The 20,561-nt window shown below is 37.3% G+C and overlaps 1 pseudogene; it reads right to left on the reverse strand.

Moving 5' to 3' along the window:
- Nucleotides 1-19,897: 19,897 nt before the first annotated feature.
- On the reverse strand, nt 19,898-20,065 carry LOC123463011 (annotated as a pseudogene).
- Nucleotides 20,066-20,561: the final 496 nt, after the last annotated feature.

Below are 20,561 nucleotides of genomic sequence, written 5' to 3' on the forward strand. Positions count from 1 at the left end.
TTTCAATGGAATTTTTAATTCTAGATACTAAGCCCTTATTAGACATCATGGTTTCTACACAGTTTCCCTCATTTTCTGGGCTTCCATTCACTTTTATGATGAAGGATATTTTAAGCAGTTTTAAAACATTTTTTTCTTTTATAATTTATCTATGCCCCTATTATTTTTTTCTATTTAGCTTTTGATGTCATATCTAAGGATTATTCATAAGCATAAGGTCACAAATGTGCATACCTATGCTTATCTTTCCTTTGAAGTTTTTGACCTTCACTGGGAGCTGTGGACCATATTGAGTTATTCTGTGTAACAGTGTGGAATAATGGCTCACTGTTTTGTTTCACATGTAGTTACCCACTTGCCCTAACACTGTTTACTGAGACTACTTTTTTCCCATTGGATTTTTTGGATTCTTCTTGAAGATATTTTTATATTTCCTACTTTAATATGCTTTATTTTACTATGTCAGTCTTCTTGGGCTACTTGCCACAGACAGGATAAGCAGAAAAGACTGCTAGCTGGAAGCTGCAATAGGGCTCTCTCTTCAGCTGGCAACCATGCTGCATTTTCAAAACTCCCTCCCATGGTGGAAAAAGAGCAAGCTCTTACTGTAGTCCCCCTTTTTCTATAAGAACAGGAATCTCAGTGGACAAAAGCCACAGTTTTAAGGCTACATTTAATATTAATAATCTTGAGACCCTACCTCTAAGCATCATCAAACTGATGGTTAGAATTTCAACTCTGAATTTTTGGGAAACCCATCCAGTCATATCATTCAAATATTTTTGACTGTATGCTATGCTAAATTGACATTTTCTAATTTTCTTCCTTGTAGTATTCCCACATTCAGCAGAATGCCATGTAGGGAGCACAATGAGTAAAACTTTCTTGATTTAATAAAAGAATTATACAAATCCAAACTTATAGTAAAGCATTGAGAAACTAAATATATTTAAGAAATATTTGTGCATATTTGATGATTCCATTTTTATATCATATATGCTGGTTACAGTTTTGATATTAAATGTCACTCAAAGATTTACTATTCCACTATTCCACTCCTGGAAAAAGGTGGATCCTTTGAAAGATATGAGTGAGTAGGAGGTTATGAGGTAACTGAGGATATTCCCTTGAAGGGGATAGTGGGATTTGGGGACTTTATTCTTCTATTTTAGTCCTCAACAATGAGGTAATGTTTGATTCCTTCATACAACTTTGTTAGAATGTGCTGTATAGTCAAAGGGCAGAAGCTTATAATAAGGTTAGTTAGTCTTGAACCGAAACCTCAAAATCTTTGAGTCACAATAACTTGTGCTATAAGTTTATACCAAGAATTTGGTGTAGCATCAGAGTACTTAGTATGCTCTCATCATGATTTGAGGAAAAAGTGAACTGAGAGCTTCCTTCCTTTATCACCCATTGAGCTTCATTTTGAAGCACATTATTTTACCAGGTGTAATGGCATGTGTATATAACCTCAGCACATGGGGACCTGAGGCAGGACAATCATGTATTTGAGGGCTGCCTGGATTACACAATGAGCTGAAACCAAGCTTGAGTTGCACAATGAGATTCTAAAATAAAGGAAAAAATTAAAGCATTTTCACTCTTCAGAAAACTTATCCAAAATTTTTTATCTGCTCAGTATCTTTTGAAGTTTCTGGGAGCATCCAAACAATATTTTGGTAAATAAAGTATGAAAGTGCAAAGAGGTCTTTAAACAAGGTAATTTCTTAAACAAATGAATATCTTCTATGATTTTATATGTATTTTAGTACTGTCCACTTAAAGTCACGTACTTCTTGTATTATTATTAAGTATTAATACATTTAATAATTATGAAATATATTTTAATCAAATTATCATTTATGTATATATTCTTTTTATCATATAAAACAGAATGGCCAATAAAACTAGATAATCACAGGGCTGGAGAGGTGGCTTAGCGGTTCAGTAATTTCCCAGAGAGGCCTAAGGACCCAGGTTCGATTCCCCAGTACCCATATAAGCCAGATGCACAAAGGGGCACATGCATCTGGAGTTTGCTTGCAGTGGCTGAAGACCCTGGCAGCCCATTCTTTCTCTCTCTCTCTCTCTCTCTCTCTCTCTCTCTCTCTCTCTCTTCTCAAATAAATAAATAAAATGTGTTTAAAACTAGATAATTACAAATGGATGTGACATGTGGTTTGAAATTATTCTGTCACTCTAAGTACTGTTTCTACATTTATAATTTTAATACACTCTATATGTAAAACCTTCATGTACTTAAATAATTTATTCAATATTCAGTGTTAATTTACTATGTCTGCCTATGCCAGGCATTGAAGATTTCTAATTAACAGAAGACAGTTCTTCCCCTTAAGGAATACATATAAAGCACATGAGAAAATAAATAGATATAAAAGCACATGTTGAGTCTGTGTCTGAATTTTGCACATACTAAGGAAAGAGAACTGTGTAAGTAATTACATATACTCACTATGTTTGCATGACATAGGTGGAGATAGCCTTTAAGGGGCATATAAAATTATCATACTGTGTAGGGAGAACTGTTTTTCAGTCAGAAGCAACTGCCCGAGGGGGTAATATAAAATATCAGAATCCAAAGCATTCAATAATTAACTGCAGAGTGATCACTGGAAATGTAAAGGAGAGTGTAATTAGTAATATCTGTGAAGTATAATTCATGAAAGAGATAGTATTCAACCTCTAATTTTAATTATAAGGTAGTCAGATATTAGAGGATTTTAAAGAGTCAATTGTCATTGGAATTTAATTTTGGCTAGGCAATGACAAGTCATAAGGATAAGATCACAAGTATAGCTCAGCTAGCAATGATCCAGTAAAGGATGAAAAATCCAGAATTAAGACAATGCTCCTAAATGCTTGTGAACTACATCAGACAAGGACTGATTGACTAGGAGGACCAAAGAAGAAAAAAGATCCTTGGAAGAATTTTTCCTGTTATTATTGCTTGGGATACCAGAATTGGGGTTTAATTTTCTCTTTTCTAGGACTTGTCTACTTCAATAATTGTAAATAATATTAAAAATGTGTCTTATGAGCCAGGCGTGGTGGCACACGCCTTTACTCCCAGCACTCTGGAGGCAGAGGTAGGAGGATGGCCGTAAGTTCGAGGCCACCCTGAGAGTCCATAGTGAATTCCAGGTCAGCCTGGGCTACAGTGCGACCCTACCTCCAAAAAAAAAAAAAAAAGTGTCTTATGAATGCATTTTGTATGGTTAGTATATTAGATGTATAACCATTATTGGGAAATTGTAAAGGGATCAGAGCCTTTCTTTCCAGCTGATCCCTTTTATAATGCTATTAAGGGTTATAGCTTTTAGTCTTCTACCCAGGAGGAAATTTTGTATGGTACTAATTCATTTTGGCTTTAGATTTTTGTATGTTTTCCCATGCTCTCCCATTCCCCTTCCCCCAAAACCCTTCCATTTCCATTATCTGTTCCTTGAGTTTGCCCGTCATGTTATGCCTGCAACTCACCTTTTCCAGATTAAGAACCACATATGAAGGGAAACATGAAGTTTTTATTCTTTCTATGTTTGTCTAAGTTCATTTGACATGATTTGTTCCAAGCCCATCCATTTTCCTACATATTTTATTATTTCAATTTTTCCTTATAGATAAGTAGAATTTTATTGTACATATGTACCACATCTGTAACTCCCAGTATTAGAAATTGGTTACAACCCACATTGAGCTCTTGGTCAGAAAGATATAAGAGGTCCCCAAAACAAGGTAGGCTTCTGTCAAAGCAACTGATTACCCATCTGTGGTAAAATTCAAGACCTTATTGCTGAAGATAGCACATGCTGCTGACACAGAACATCAACAGATGTGGCTGGAATCTGGAAGGAAGCCAGGTTGCTGATGGTCATTCTACATAATGCTAGAAAGTGCTACATGAGCTGCTGGAGGAAAATGGCCAAAAAATATTGTCAGTGTGGTAGTTTGAATAGATGGGCCCCAATATATTCAGTGTTTTATTAGTTTGTAGTTTGTGTCAGATGCAGTGTCACTGGGCAGATTTTAAGTATGGTGGTGGATTTGATATTTCAGTCTAAAGATATACAAAGTGTGCTTAGCCAGAGTTCCTGAAGTGTGCTGTGCTGTGTGGCTTTTGATTTTGGCTTTTTATCTTTTTGCCTGGTCCTTTAAGAGGGAGCCAACTTCTTCTACCATTATGGAACGTCAATAAATCCCTTCCTCCATAACTGTGTCTGGTCTGGAAGTTCATCTCAGTGAACCTGAAGCTGTCTGCTATAGAAGTTGGAACCAGAACGTCATGTGATATCAACCTGATTAGGTGGATTTTGGTCTTTTGAAACCTTCCTTTTGGAGGAATTGTCATGGACTTGGTGCTTTCACCTGAAGACACCTTCTGGAGTGGTAAACCAAGTTTTGTGGACTATTCTGATGAGAGTTTGAGAATGCTAAGTGCAGATGGTATTGAACGTTAAGGCTTGGCTTATAAACTTCTAAGGGGAAGGAAAGCTTGCAGAGAACTTTGTTGGAACTGGGCTACTGGCATAAGGGCTGGCTCCATTCTTTTGCCAAGACCGAGGGAGTTTGATCAAGGTTAAATTTGAAATGGACTGATGTGCTTAGCTAAAGATATTGGACTAAGATTTTAAGTTGGAAAACCTCAATCAAGTTAAAATTAGAGACACTGAAACTGGTTTTAGGTTACTGAAGCTACTATTGTCAAAACATTAGCAATCTTAAGGAAGATGGCACAACTGCTTTACATTAAAACAATAGAAAGGATGCCTGAAGAAAGAGTATCATAGAAATGCAAACTCTTTTGGAAAGAGCTGACTAGAGAAGGAACCTTCTTTTCAAGGTTACAATTTATTTTGTTCCTGAATTGAGAATATGGCTATGTCCTGCATACCTCGTATTGGTTTTGGAAATATCAAAAAGGCAATGGATCATCAAGTACTCTGATGAACCAGATACCAGCACAAGGGGAAAGGAGACCAACACAGAGAAAAATCAACACCTGCCAAATCAGAGAGTCAGAGCCTCAGAGGCCCCCAACACCTCATCACTGAAGCAGACCAAAAATGAACCCAACATGGCTCAGGGATATTTTGCAGAAGAGGGGGTAGAAAGAATGTTGGGTCAGGATATGCAGAGACATTTATCGTACCAATAACTGTGGGCTAACTCCACAAGGCATGACCCATATACCTCAACAAGGAGGGTCCAATGGGAGGGGTTAGGTCATGGATGAGCCTAATAATGGTACCAAACTGCCTGTATTTGCTAAATAGAAAACTAATAATTTTTTTTTTAAGGCAATGGAGTGGTCATTAATTGCACACAGTACCAGGTGCAGCTGCTGAGATGTAATATGAGACAGGGTGTGGAGCCCTGAAAGGCTGGAAGAGCCTTTTGAAAATGGACTGTGCTTGACATGGAGACCTGAAGATGTTTTGGGTATACCAGGCTGTGCATGGGCTACCATGAAGTATACTGTTGACCTGGGATAGAAGTTTTCCCTGGCTACTCTGCCAAGCTGGAGGGATAGAATTGGAAAACTGGGAGACTGTCAGTCTCTGGTTATACTTGAACTACAGAAGTTTGATGATTGCTTGATGGTGGTTGAGTTTACTTTGTTCTAGTCTCTCCTTGCTATGCCTTATACTAGTTGAAAAATATTTACTCTGTGCCTTTATATGTTGAATATTTGATTTTACAGGATTCACAGCTAAGAGACAATCTTAAATCTCAGATGAGACTTGGGACTTTGGAACTATCTTAAGTTAGTAAAAACGGTGGGGACCTATGAAATTGGACTGAGTACAATTTACAATGTGTGCTAGTTATGAATCTATTGGAAGCCAGGGGCAGAATGTGGTAGTTTGAGTAGATGGCCCCCAATATATTCAGGATTTTTTATTAGTTTGTAGTTTGCATCTACAGCCACCTGACTGGAGACAGTGTCACTGAGTGGTGGTGGGCTTGAGATTTCAATCTAAAGATATGCAAAGTGTGCCTAGCTGGAGTTCCTGAGTGTGCTGTGCTGTGTGGCTTTTGGCTTTTGGCTTTTTCTCTCTTTGCCTCCTTTAAGAGGGGGCCAACTTCTTCTACCATTATGGAACTTCTGTAAGCTTCAATAAATACCTTCTTCCTCTATAACTGTGCCTGGTCTGGAAGTTTATCTGAGCAAACCTGAAGCTGTCTGCTGCAGTCAGCAAGCAGGTTACACTGCTACACAAAATCAGCCAGCCTGACAAGATGTACACACCTGTGCAATACTGCCACACAGCCTAGGGGCCTAACCAGTGGCTGTCTTATCGGCTGAGAGAACTGCTCAGTGGAAAGGAACCCACAGCTGCTACTGGCAACCAAAACAGAATTGTAAGTCGAGGATCATGCACTCCAATAAGAAGCTCCCAATAGTCTTTGGCCAAAAGAAAGGCTATACCCATCAAAATATCTCCTAGTTAACTAGGCTTACTCCCTTTAACCTATGCTGATCTCACTCTCAATTGGAGAATGTGTTTTTCTTTTCTAGACGGAAGTAAAAACTAACAACTAAAATCTATCAAGATGAGAAGTTACGTGTCATGTGATTAGCCACCCCTCATACTTCATCTAAGGTCCAGGCGACACCACAGGGTAATTGGCTTCGAAGACAAGCCTGACAACCTGCTCTAGAGTGATGACAATAGACGCTGAGGACACTCAAAATGTGCCAAAGCAGAAACCCAGGAGTTGCTGACAGCTCAACACTAAAGTAGACTGAAAGCACACCCAGCAAGGCTCAGAGAATTCTGCAGAAGAGGGAGCGGAAAGAGCTACGGGGTGAGAGGGAGTATCTAGAGGCACCCTCCCCCATCCCATAAACTGACTGCTGCTCTCACAACTCATAACCTACAACCCCATGGTGAATACCAGCATTCCCACTGAGGAAGGGCCCTCAGTGGAATTGGGGTCAGGGAGGATGGGAATAATAACAGTATATGATGTGTGAACACAGAATTTCTACTTAATAAAAAAGAAAGAAAGAAAGAAAACCTTTCTGTACAGGCCTTCATTAAAAATAACATAATACATGAAAAATTAAATGTCAAGTATAAAACCACCCAACCTGTTGCAGTCCTTGACCTCACAGCAACTCTCATTGCCTGCACAGGAGCTGTATAATATTGGGCCAATCAATATTCCATCGTGGATAATGGAGAAGACATCAAAATAGAAGAAGAACCAGCTAGAAAGAAGGGATTCAGTGAAAAGAAGATGTGGGAAGAGGGACAAAAGAAGGAAATAGGAAGAGATTATGATCAAAATACAATATATACCTGTATGAAAACTATTAATAAAAACTTTTTAGGACTGGAGAGATGCTTAGCAGATAAGGTGTTTGACTGCAAAGCCAAAGGACCTCAGTTTGATTCCCCAGGATCCATGTAAGCCAGATGCACAAGGTGGCACATGCATCTGGAGTTCATTTGCAGTGGCTGGGGCCCCTGGAATGCCCATTCTCTTTCTGTCTTTCTCTGCCTGTTTCTCTCTCACTCTCTCAAATAAATAAATAAATAAACTTTTAAAAAGTTTTTTTTAAAAAAAAAAGAAAAAAAAATTTTAAAAAGAGATTTTTCTCCAGGCTGACAAAATGGAGAGAAACATCATTCCTATGAGAACATTGATTCACCTAAGGTGGAGTCAACAGTGGCCTCATTTTAACTTGGAGAACTCTGACATAAGAGGAAAGGGTTCAAAGACACATTACTGTACCCCCAAACCAGTCTCCATGGATAGTGCAGGGGGAGGGAAGGAAACACCTGAGAGATACCTTTTGCTCATGTCAGTGATTCTGACTGTGAGGGGTAGAGCAGGCCACCTGGACCAGACTTCAACCCTCAGACATCTCCCCAGAGCAAGGAAATAACTCATGTAGGGTGTTTGGGCTATTGGCCTTTTCTTAGGTGATAATTGTGGGTAATGTTTATAAATGTCTGTTTATCCTCTTTAAATGAGACTTAATATTCAGTTGTAAGTAGCAATCTATGTATTTTCCTTGCTAGCACTGAACAAATTACTGTGTAAAATAGTAATTCAAGAAGTATTTGTTTCTTAATTTTGTATCTCCCCAAGTACCTGTGCTCAAGGGCAATGTGATTTCAGAGCAGAATGATATTTCTGGCATGTGAACTTGATATTCTTTCAAAATTGGAATCAGAAAGGGATGTAGACGAACCTGTCCATGGGATTGATTAAAACAACCCCAGATTAATTAATCAGCCAAACAAACAAAAGCTAGGTACCTTCTTTTGATCTAATTTCCAAATAGGGAGAAAAATCTCTTTGGATTAAAACAGGTAAATCACCAGGAATGATTAATATCTGGTTGTCAACTTGAAAAGATTTAGAGTCACCATGGAAACAAATCTCTGGGAATGTCTATAAAGCATTTTCCAGTTTTGGTTAACAGAGGGCCCACATTAACTGTGGATGGCACCAACCTGTGGGCTAAGGCTGGAAGCAGAAAACTTGACCTGAGCACCAGAATTCACCCCTCTCTCTGCTTCTTGACTGCAAGGTGAATGTGAGGATTTGGCCTCCTGCTCCTTTAGGAGTCCATCCCCACCAAATGGACTCTACTCCCTAAACCAGTCAGCTGAGGTAAACATTTTCCTCTTTAAAGTTGCTTCTGGTTCCAGCCCATATACAATTCTATACATCTGTAGCTAGGATCCACATATTCTGAACAGGTATTTTTGTCATGGCAACAAGAAAGTAACTAACACTTTGCTAATAAATAATTAGGGCTTTATGACATATTTTACCAGTACTTCAAGGTGCTAGGACCAACATTGTGTTATGAGAAACTGAAAAGAAAGTTCCTTGAAACTTAGCCATGGCTCCTATATTATACATAAGAAGTATCTCTAGGTAAAGTCTTAGGAGAGAGGTTTAAATTATTCAGTTATTTTAAATCACTGTTAAGTTTTGTTTATGCTGCTTATATTAGCTTTACTTTTTCTATAATATGGACTGCTATAACAATGTACCTCAACATTCCAGTTTTCCTTTAATTCGTGAAAAATCTATTTCTTTGCAAATAACATGAACCCAAGTAACACATATAGACATTTTTCCCCCCCTTGGGAGGAAATCTGGTAATAATCAGACCGCAGTTTGGTTTATAAACTCAGTGATGCTCTCAGGGACCTAGGGTTTTTCACAATTTCTTTGTACCATTTATAGGATGTGGGTTTCTTCTCCAAGTTGCTAGAAGAAGGTGTTGATTCATATTCTCTTGGCAAGAAAGGAGAAGTAGTGAAGGGAGAAACAAGCATGTTTGCCAAGCTTGTCTCAGAAAGAGGCATCCTGAAAATTCTACCCACAGCTTTCCTCCTTTATTGCACTGGGCAGAACTGGTCTTCATGCTTTGACTAGAATAATTTCACTAAAGGGTGGCCTATGAAAATGGACTATGAAAGATGCTGGTTGATGTGGCCATACACTCTTGTTACCATATGTGCTCTGTACACCATTGCTTTATATGTTCTTCCTGAGATACTCATGACCTTAGATTCAAACACCATGATACAGACTATTTATTCAATTTTACCTCTATTATAATGCTCCTTTGAAAACAGTTAAAATACCAGTAATAATTTATATTTACCTGCCATTACACCCAGTGCTAGAAATCCTTTGGGTAACAATGTTAATCAATATTTTAATTCTATAGGGTATCAAGGATCTTAGGTTGAACATTTCAACATAAGATAAAATAGTTTCCCCTTTTGAGCTGTGTTTAATCATACACTAGACTTATTCTCTTTCTGACCTGTGATGGTTTGAATCAGGTGCCCTCTTATAAACTTAGGTGTTCTGAATGTAAGGTTCCCAGCTGATGAAATTAACGCCTCCTGGAGGCAGTGTATTGTTGGAAGTAGGCTTGTGGGTATCATAGCTAGTTTTACCTTGCCAGTGTTTGGCACACTCTCCTGTTGTTGTGCTCCATCTGTTGTTGGTCAGGAGGTTGGTGTTCACCCTCTGCTCATGCCATTGTTTTCCCTTCCCATAATGGAGCATCACCACCAGTCTGTAAGCCAAAATAAATCCTCTTTTAGTTTTTTTCCTCCACAGTTGCTCTTGGTCAGGTGATTTCTGCCAGCAATGCAAACCTGACTGCAACACGGCCCCAACTTCTCCTTTTGTTTATTCCTCTCCTTCATCACTATCTTCACTGTCCTTCTTGAAAAAAGCTTCCTGTAAGAGAATAAAATTCCAATGCATATTTCTTAAAGTTGTTATCAAGTCATTTTGAAAAATATTCCATAAAAATTGGTACAAATATTTCTTTATTCAATCTTTTCTTTGTCTTACCAGCTGAATAGTATGCTTTTAAAGAGTGGTGACTAAGTCCTTTGGCTTGCAAATTCAGTATTCAATATTGTGTTCAGTATAGAGTGTGCAATAACCAATTATATTTAGATAACATTATTATGTTAATTAATTAAGTGAAATATAACAGAGAATTCAGCTTTACGGTTCAAGAAAAGATCTTTTTTCTAATGGTTTTGGTTGGAATTTTTAATTATTTTTCAATTAAGCTCAAAAATTAATGGTTTGATACAAGTATGTCATTGTATTTTGCTTTTATTCATTTCCCCCTGTTAATGCCTTCCCTGTGTACCCTATACTACTCTGCCTAGCTCCTTATGTTTACTTGTGGATTGATTTTATGTATATATATACCTATATGTATATGTATATGTATATGTATATGTATGTGTGTATATATATGTGTATATATATATATATATACATATATATATATGAATGAAACATAAATTTCAGAAAATTAAACATAAATAAAAGTAATTTTCTCTGCCCAATACACTTTCCTGTATTCCTTATTATATAATTCCTTATTATATATTTTAGTTTATTTATTTTTACTTATTTATTTGTGTGTGTGTGTGTGAGAGAGAGAGAGAGAGAGAGAGGCAGAGTGTGCGTGTATATGTGTGACAGAGGGAGAGAATGGGCACACCAGGCCTCCAGCCACTTCAAATGAACTTCAGACACATGTGCCCCCTTGTGGGTCTGGCTTACATGGGTACTGAGGAATTGAACCAGGGTCCTTTGGCTTTGCAAGCAAATTCCTTAACTGCTAAGCCATCTCTACAGCCCTCCTTATTATGTTTTTTTTTTTTTTTATTAAGGGAACTCTTGTTACTAATTTCTTAGAGGTACTCTATGAGTGCATACATATGCACATTCATATGTGTGCTCTGTAGCCTAGCCTATTTCCTAAATAGCTTTCATGTAATTGGAGAACATTCAATGTTATTTCATTTTTAATTTTTCATGTGTATGTATGTGTGATATGTATCGATAGTCATAGGGGTGTGGAATTATGTGTGTGGTGGTGCACATGGTTGCATGTGCGTGTGGAGGCCATTGGATAATGTTGGGTGTATTTCTCAGTCACCTTCCATCTTATTTTTTTGAGCACATCTGACTGGCTAGTTTTCTCTGGGGGTTCAATCTCTCTACCTTCTGAATACTGGGACTACTGGGGGGCTGCTATGCCTGCTAAGTATCTCCATGAGTATTGGGGGGGGGTGAAATCAGGTCCTCAGACTCGCATCACAAGTACTTTGCCCACTAGTTGTTCCTTAGCACTGTTACTTCATTTTGAGCAGTTGAGTAGTATTTCACTACAGGGCCCTGACATGATAAATAGGTTTTGTTTCTCTGCATGTATAAATATTGTCTCATGAATGTGTGTAGGGATATATGCAGGATGATTTTCATGCTATGTATTTATGGAATCACATTGTATGTGGATTGGAGTACTTAGAAGATTGTCAATTTTGTTCTCCATGATGGTTGTATGACTGTATTGCCTTCACACTGCATAAATATGTCCCCCACTCCAGGCTTGACAACTACTGCATGTCATCAGTGTGTGATCCACTTTTCATAGGTTTTAGGAATGATTGTTATGCAAAGTACTGTTTCATGAGTTAAAAATTTATTCTGATGAGCTCAGTAGCATTATATCTGGTTTTAGGACTTGCACTTTATTATTTTGTGTGATTAAGCTTACCTTCTTCTATTTCTTTCTTCCTTTAATTTTATAGCACCCTAATACTTTCTGTCATTTTTATTAACATCTTCCTGTTTGTAACTCTGTGTGCATATATGAGAGGGATTTATGGCTTTTTCTTTAAATAAACTATCTTAATTAATCATCATAAATAACCAGGGTATGTTTACTTGTTTCCCTAAATATAGAAATGAAAAGGGTATAGGTTCATAAAGACTGATGGCTCCAGGGGTGGAGGCACAGTTATCTGAGATACAATTTTAAACTTCTAATTTTTTTTAATGTTAGTCATTTATTTTTATTTTTATTTATTTATTTGAGAGCGACAGGCAGAGAGAGAAAGAGGTAGAGAGAGAGAGAGAATGGGTGTGCCAAAGCCACCAGCCACTGTAAATGAACTCGAGACACATGTTCCCACTTATGCATCTGGCTAATTGGAGTCCTAGGGAAATGAGCCTCGAACCAGGGTCCTTAGGCTTCCCAGACAAGTGCTCATCAGCTAAACCATCTCTCCAGCCATGAACTTCTAATTTTTAATTCCAAGTGAAGACCTTCTGACTCTAACCATATTGTTAACAGAGTTACATAATAGATTGTGTTATAATTTATAATGTCAAACACTTAAAAAAAGAAAAAAAAACATTTTTATGCAATGTATGTTGGCTAAATATGGAAGAAAAGAAATAATCTGCTGTACAAGTCATCTCTACAATTCCCTTTTAAATAAAGTTGTTTATGTATCTTCACAGATCAATTTTAGTATTTTTTAAAGTTTTAATTATTTGTTTATTTAATAGTGAAGGAGAAATAGAGAGAGAGAGAGAGAGAGAGAGAGAGAGAGAGAGAGAGAATAGACATGATAGAGTCTCCAGACACTGAAAAATGAACTCCAGATGAATGTGCTGCCATGTTCATCTGGCTTACATGGATACTGGGGAATAAAGCCTAGGTCCTCAGGCTTTGCAGACAAGCACCTTAACTGCTAAGTCATCTCTGCAGTCAGGATCTAGGTGGAATCCTTACAAATAATCAACTTGGAACTAAAAACCTGAAAGTATCAAAGTAATTATTTGAATACCTTTTAGGCAACAGACACTTTCCTAAAGACTTTCCTTAATTGAAAAACGTGTATTTTCTCACAACTTTTATATGATGCATACTCCATTTTATAGCTGGGAATCAAAAGCTTGGTTACCTAATTATCACCTGTTATAAAGTCAGAAGTTGGAATTTTCATCAATGTCTAAATTAAAGCTCAATTCTTTCTCTTACATGTGAGTAATAACATTGGCAAATTTGACAATCACAATACTCAGAGTGAAGCCTCCAGTTGTCCTGACCCCCTGTACAAAGTGAGTGGATAGCCTCATCAAAATGTCTCTCAAGCTCCTAGGCATATCCCCTTTAGTGAAAGCTTCTCTCATCCTTGGTTGGAGAATCTGTTTTATGTTACAAATTGCAGGCAATACTGGGGATATTCAAGATCATTCAACAAAAGAAAAGACAGTGAATACCCGCAACAAGCTGTGCCACCTCTACCTCACTTACCGGAGTCAAGAAGCAAGTGCAGGGGAACAGCAACATGAGTATTGCCCCCTTCCCCATGCTAGCCTGATAGCCACATGCAGGAAAATAGCAGCAAACACTGTGGTGAATGAAACACATCACAACAGAAATGCACAGTTAGCTGAGAAGTCAACACTAAGTGATAACACACCTGCCAAGGCCTAGGGACTGTCATGGAAGAGGGGCAGGAAGATTGTAAGAACCACAAGGCGGGTAGAAACATCCTGAAGCATAGCTTCCCCCAGAGACAGAGGCCCTAATCACCCTACCAGGAAAACAATAACCCTACTGAAAGGGGTCCTCAGGGAACGAGGCACCAAGGGAAGGTGGGGGGGTTGGGACGGTGAGAGGACATACTTACTACAACCTATGTTATAAACAAGTTAATTGCCGCATGGTGGTACACACCTCTAACTTCAGCATGTTAGAGGCAAAGGTAGGAGGATCACAGTGAGTTCAAGGCCACCTTGAGACTACAGAGTGAATTTCAGGTCAGTCTGGGCTAGAGTGAGACCCTACTTTGAAAAACAAAATGAAACAAAAGTAAATAAATAATAAAATTAACTAATTAATGAATAATACAATTGTTGGATAAAGTAGACTATTTCAATGCAAAACCTGGATAGATCAGATAGGTGACAGTTTAGTAGGACTTGAGGGACACTATGAATGGCTGGGTTGTACTCTCTGTTTTACTTTCAAAAGCAGCTCCACTAGATAAGCATTCATGGATGTAAGGCATCTTAATATGAAACACTGAGAGTGAGTAATTCTGAAGAAAAGCACAAAACATTTTACCCCAAAGCAAAAGACTTCAGTTCTCCCTAAATTATCTGGACAGAACTAAGTAGCTTTCAGTTTAACTAGAATTAAAGGGGAATTATCAACTACTGATGAGTAGTGGGGTTAGGTAAATTTGAATATTAAATGTGAACTTCTGGGCTGGAGAAATTGCCCAGTGGTTAAAGGTACTTGCTTATAAAATCTGCTGCTTAGGATCAGTTCCCCATAACTCATGTAAACTCAGATGCACAAAGTGATGCACATTTGTGGAGTTTGAGTATAGTGGCAAGAGGCCCTGGTGCATCCATGCTCACCCCTCCTCTCTTTCTCTCTACCTCACTATCTGTTTCAACTAAGTGAACACAAATATTTTTTTAAATAAACTTTTGAAATATTGTCATGAACTATAATTCAGTAAGAGAAATGATATGCTCTTAAATCTAGAAAAGACTTAATTTTCCTAATAAGGGTATTAGAGTCAAATGTAAACAGTAACTAATTACTGTTGGGACATCCATCCATATAAATAAAAGATATTTTCATTAACATCAAATCTGACAGTATATTAATTTCTTGAATCTAGTGGGAAGTAGTTAAGTATATTAAATTCTAATGTAGTTTTTTACATATACTGGAAAACTCATGTGTGAAATTTGACTTTTGCTTATTGTTAGGTATCTAGGGTATTTCCTGACATTTGTTTAATGGAATCATACATATCCTCATACATTCATTGATCATGAAGTCAACAGGACATAATGGAAAGTGTTTGGATGCAGAACCCATATGGCTCTGTTTCAATCCTTGAATATATAACTATACAGACTATATTAGTTTCTTGGCTCTCTGTTCTCTAATAAATGTGGAAGCATATTATTGCATTTTTTCTTATGAATTCCTAATATGTTTGAAAAAAGTCTCTGGTAAATGGCAGGCACTCAGTTATTATAAACCCAGGATGGACTAGTGGGGTCTGCCTCCATAGAGATGATCAACAGAATTTATGCAATACGAAGATTGCAGCTGATAGGATTGAATAATTCATTCTTCCTTTCATTTGTTTATCTTCAATGCTAATTAAATATAGTCTAGAGCAAACTTCAATACCTAGCCTTTAATATTTACTTCATCTAAAAGCCTTTCCTGTATGTTCAATTGACAGATTCACTCTTCCAAATCATCTTTAGGAAAAGAGCACCTGAGTCAGGCTTCTGGTTATTTTCATCCATTGCTTTCTCATGCTTTATATTCATTTTATTGCCATTTTATTATATGTTCAACATGAAAAATAGAAGCTTCATAAGGTCAGGGTCATGTACATTGGTCTATGTCTGTTTAATTAGTGACTGAAATCACAATGCATGTGATCACAAATACTCTTGAACAAGTGAATACATATAGTATTCCATATAAAAAATGTTGTTCTGTTTTCTGTTTGTCATAAAATATCTTTGTTAAATGTTCCTTACTACGCTTATATTTTCATGTTTATAAACATACTCTATTATTTGCCTTGCTTTGGCTCAGAATATTTTGACATTTAAAATAATGCTACAATCAACATTTTTATACATGCATGTCAGTACCTAATTGTAATTGCATCATTGGAAAAAGATTCTACACTAGAACTGATTGATAACATGACTCACATTTTATTCAGGATAAAGAATCAACACATAGAAATCAGTAGCCTTCTGATACACAAAAGATATATAGAGGAAAAAAAAAGCAGTGGTCCTATCCCATTTTCAATAGCCACAAAAAAACAAATACCTTAGAATAACAGTAACTAAGAATGTAAAGGATACATGTAATAAAAACATAAAAATACTAGGTTGAGGGCTGGAGAGATGGCTTAGTGGTTAAGCACTTGCCTGTGAAGCCTAAGGACCCTGTTTCGAGGCTCGATTCCCCAGGACCCACTTTAGCCAGATGCACAAGGGGGCGCATGCATATGGAGTTCGTTTGCAGTGGCTGGAAGCTCCGGCACGCCCATTCTTTCCCTCTCTCTCTCTCTCTCTCTCTCTCTCTCTCTCTCTCGCTCTCTCGCTCTCAAATAAACAAAAAAAAATTTTAAAAATACTAGGTAGAAATGGAGGGGGTCATGAAAATTTGTATAATCCTGGATAGGTAGAATTAATACTGTGAAAATGGCAATTCTACCAAAACAATACATAGATTTAACACCATACCAATAAAACTCCAACATCATTCTTTACAGAGATAGAAAAAATAATCTCAAAATTCATATGTAATGGCAGAAAGCCTCAAATATCCAAAGATATGCTTAGTAAAAGAAACACCTTTGGAGGCATCAATATACTTGATCTAAAGCCATAGTAACCAAATCATAATGGTACTGACATAAAAATACACAAACAGACCAATGGAACAAAACCAAAAACCTGGCCCTTAGTTCAAGTAACTTCAACTACTTGATCTTTGACAAAGGAGCCATTAATGTACACTGGAGAAAGGAGAGCATCTTCAACAAATGGGGCTAGAAATATTGGGTAACCACATGTAGAATAGTGTAAAAGTGTTTTAATACTTAAGTGTTTTGATATTTTCTTGGATTCATTGATAAGAGCTTGCTCAATATCTGCTGCTGATAAATCAGGAGGTACTTGTTTAATTGAATTGTAGACTTTTGGGCAAAACAATCAGTGAAAGGCTGGAGAGATGGCTCATCAGTCAAAGCACTTGCCTGCAAAGCCTGATGACTGGGGTTCAATTCCCCAGTATCCATGTAAAGCCAGATGCAAAAAGCTGTATGTGTCTGGAATTTGTTTTCAGTGGCTGAAGGCCCTGGTATGTGCATTCTTTCTCTCCTCTCTTTCTCTCCCCTTATCTCCTTGCAAATATTGTTTTTAGTCAGTGAAACATGTAGTAAAAACTTAGCAAAATGATGTGGTTTAAAACAGTCCTGGAGTGAGTACTGTCACACAAAGGGTTAAATCATGGATCAACTATCAACTTACTCAGTAAGCGCAGTAGTCGACAATGACTGTGGATCAAACAACAGGTGGAGAATAAGGTTACAAGTAGGTTTAGGAGTTGTCCTTGGCTGTCCATATAACTGCTTAATAACTGCAGAATAATGGACAGATTAAAATGCTCAATCAAGAAGAGTGGTATCTTATTTTAGACATTACACAATTTAAGATTAATATGAATCGTAAAGCATGTTTTGGAATTTGTACTATTTATTCTGCTGTAATATAAACTAAAACACTGCCTAAAGATATTTTACCAAAAAATTGCCAACACCCCCCCACATTTTAGAAGCACTTTTTGTTTAAAAATATGAGTGTCAATTTTCTCTTTTTAACTAATGAATTAATTTATTTTTTGATTGACAACTTCCATGATTGTAAACAATATCCCATAGGAATTCCCTCCCCCCCCCATTTTCCCCTTTGATACTCCACTCTCCATCATATCCCGTCCCCCTCTTAATTAGTCTTGCTTTTATTTTGATGTCATGATCCCTTCATCCTATTTTGATGGTCTTGTGTAGGCAGTGTCAAGCACTGTGAGGTCATGGGTATCCAGGCCATTTTGTGTCTGGAGGATCACTAGGTAAGGAGTGCTACCCTTCCTTTAGCTCTTACATTTGTTCCATTATTGGTGTATATCAATATTTTAGAAATATCTGATATTTTCCTGAGTATCAGTTTACCCTTAGAGTCACTAAAACTGCTAATAATTAAGGCACACATCTACGTTGTCCATTTGTTGTGCACCTGATAAGTACCAAATACTGTGATGTAGTTATTTGAGCTGGGATAAGATGAGTCAACGTTCTTGTCCTCTGAGAAGAACAGATACAAGGAAATAATGAAATGAACATTGAACAAATATTCAAGGAAAGAGGAATTAGGGAAGAAATTGCTATTAGTAATCCAAATAGACTTCAAAATGGACCTTGAACTTAAAAATCAAGCAGCAATTTATATGAGTTCAATGCAAGACTACATACCATATAGGAACAGTAGTAGGATTTGACTCTGGTCAGATGAGGAAAATGGATGACTTTATGTCAAGGAAAAGAGAATGATTCAAAAATAATGAGAGGTAAAGAAGTCTATCAAAAATCTCAAAATAATATTCACTACCTCATGGAGAATAAAACAATTTGGTTGAAGTGAATGCATGGGAAGTGTAGAATATCAAAAGCCAATGATGTTGGGAGACAAAATCAACACAGAATGCAAGAAATGACACTTAATAGACAACTAAAAGAAGTGACTGTAACTTCTAAAGTGGTTTATTATAATTTCTATGCATGTAACATTTCACAGCAGTCCTTGTGCTTGTAAAGGCAGGAGCTGATCCATGGATGAAGGTACTTGAGACTAAATGACTTTCTTTACCTTGAGGAAACAGGTTCCCTACAAGCCATTCACTGCATGTTGTCCTGGAAGCCCAGGGAAGAGGAGGAGGCTGGTTGAGACCTGGGACAGATGCAGGGTAACTTAATGGGCTAAGTAAATTTACTGAACTCTGAGGATGTGACTCATGCTGCTGCTCCTACAGGTAACACAGTATGTAGTGTCTCTGCATTAATTTTTCTGGTTATAAAATAGCTGTTTTCTACAACTCTCCAGAGGATTTAAAAAAAATCAATTGAATAATGATAGATAAGTACTTTGAGCTTCTTAGAGAGAAAGCTAAATCTTATAACTGCTTTCTTCAACCACTTTTGTTTTATTTTATGGAGTAAACTGGGTAAATATAAGAGATGGATGAATCTTATCTCTTCATTTTTTTTCTCCATAAGTTTTAGAAAAGAGAGATTGTCATAGAAGTGCTTTCCACCGAGAATTTTCACTGATGATAACCATACAACAAGCCCAAGGTGGTTCTGTGTTACATGTAAGACATGAGGGCATGCTCACACAGAACACACCTTAAACTGCACTTTTATATCACTTCCCATTTTGGAATGCTTCCTTATGCACTTTTCTGAGAGAGGGTATAGATTTTCATTGATTTATCTATATTCTGGGCTTATATTAAGTATTTGTTCATAGCTGAGATTTTCATAAATTCTTTGGGTATGGACAATTTCTCTGGGTTGTACTGGTAAGACTCTTATTTAATTATTGGGTATGTGAAAAAGTAAGATATACACATTTGCCTATTTATGTTAAAGGGAGATTTATAATAATATGGCCTAATATGCAAACAATAAAGGAATGGAGTTCCTAGACATCGGCATCTAGGCACTGTCATTGGGTTGCCTCACAGCTCACAAAATTACAGTCTATGTCTCTCTGCTTATGGTCCAGTTTCCCGGGCCTGGGGTGATCAATTGTACCTTACTGAACTAAACCTTTAAATTTTCACTCAGCAATGTGTGGAGAAAACACTGAGGATTTTAGAGCTATAACCGCAGCTGGAAGATTTGCTGGGTGCTTGGAATCTACAACATAAATTAATCCCTGGAATTCACATGATCAAAGACAATTTGAGCTCTGAGCACAAAAACCTGTCTCCAGGATATGCAAAATGTGATAGTAATAAAGACAGCCTTATAAAGACTTTGTATGTTTCAAGCATGAAAGTGGACATCTCCTACACTTGATCTTAGCCAAAAGGCCAAGAAGTGATTGAAAGTGGACATCTCCTAAGAACCAAGAAAAAATGTCAGGAGATTTGGCCATCTGAAGTTATCACTTTAATTCTTGAATGGTTTATATTGTTTAAAAAGGTTTTAAATACACAATGAGTAATATTTATCTGTAGAAAAAAATGTAGTCTTTGGGCTGGAGAGATGGCTTAGTGGTTAAGGCAATTGCTTGTGAAGTCTAAAGACCCATATTTAACTCTTCAGATCCCACATACCCAGACACACAAGGTGGCACAAGCATGCAAAGTTGCACATGTGCAAAAGGTGGTGCATGTGTCTGGAGTTCTATTATAATGGCTGGAGGCTTTGACACACTATGTCTGTCTCTCTCTCTCTCTCTCTCTCTCTCTCTCTCTCTTTCTCTCTCTCTCTCCCTCTCTAGCTTTTGCTCTTGCTCTCTTGCATTAAAGAAAAAGCCAATCTGTTTAGCTTGCCTCAAAAAATAAAAGTTAACATTATCCTGTATTTTGCAGAAAT

This window comes from Jaculus jaculus, chromosome 8 (assembly GCF_020740685.1).
Source record: "Jaculus jaculus isolate mJacJac1 chromosome 8, mJacJac1.mat.Y.cur, whole genome shotgun sequence".
NCBI lineage: Eukaryota > Metazoa > Chordata > Mammalia > Rodentia > Dipodidae > Jaculus > Jaculus jaculus.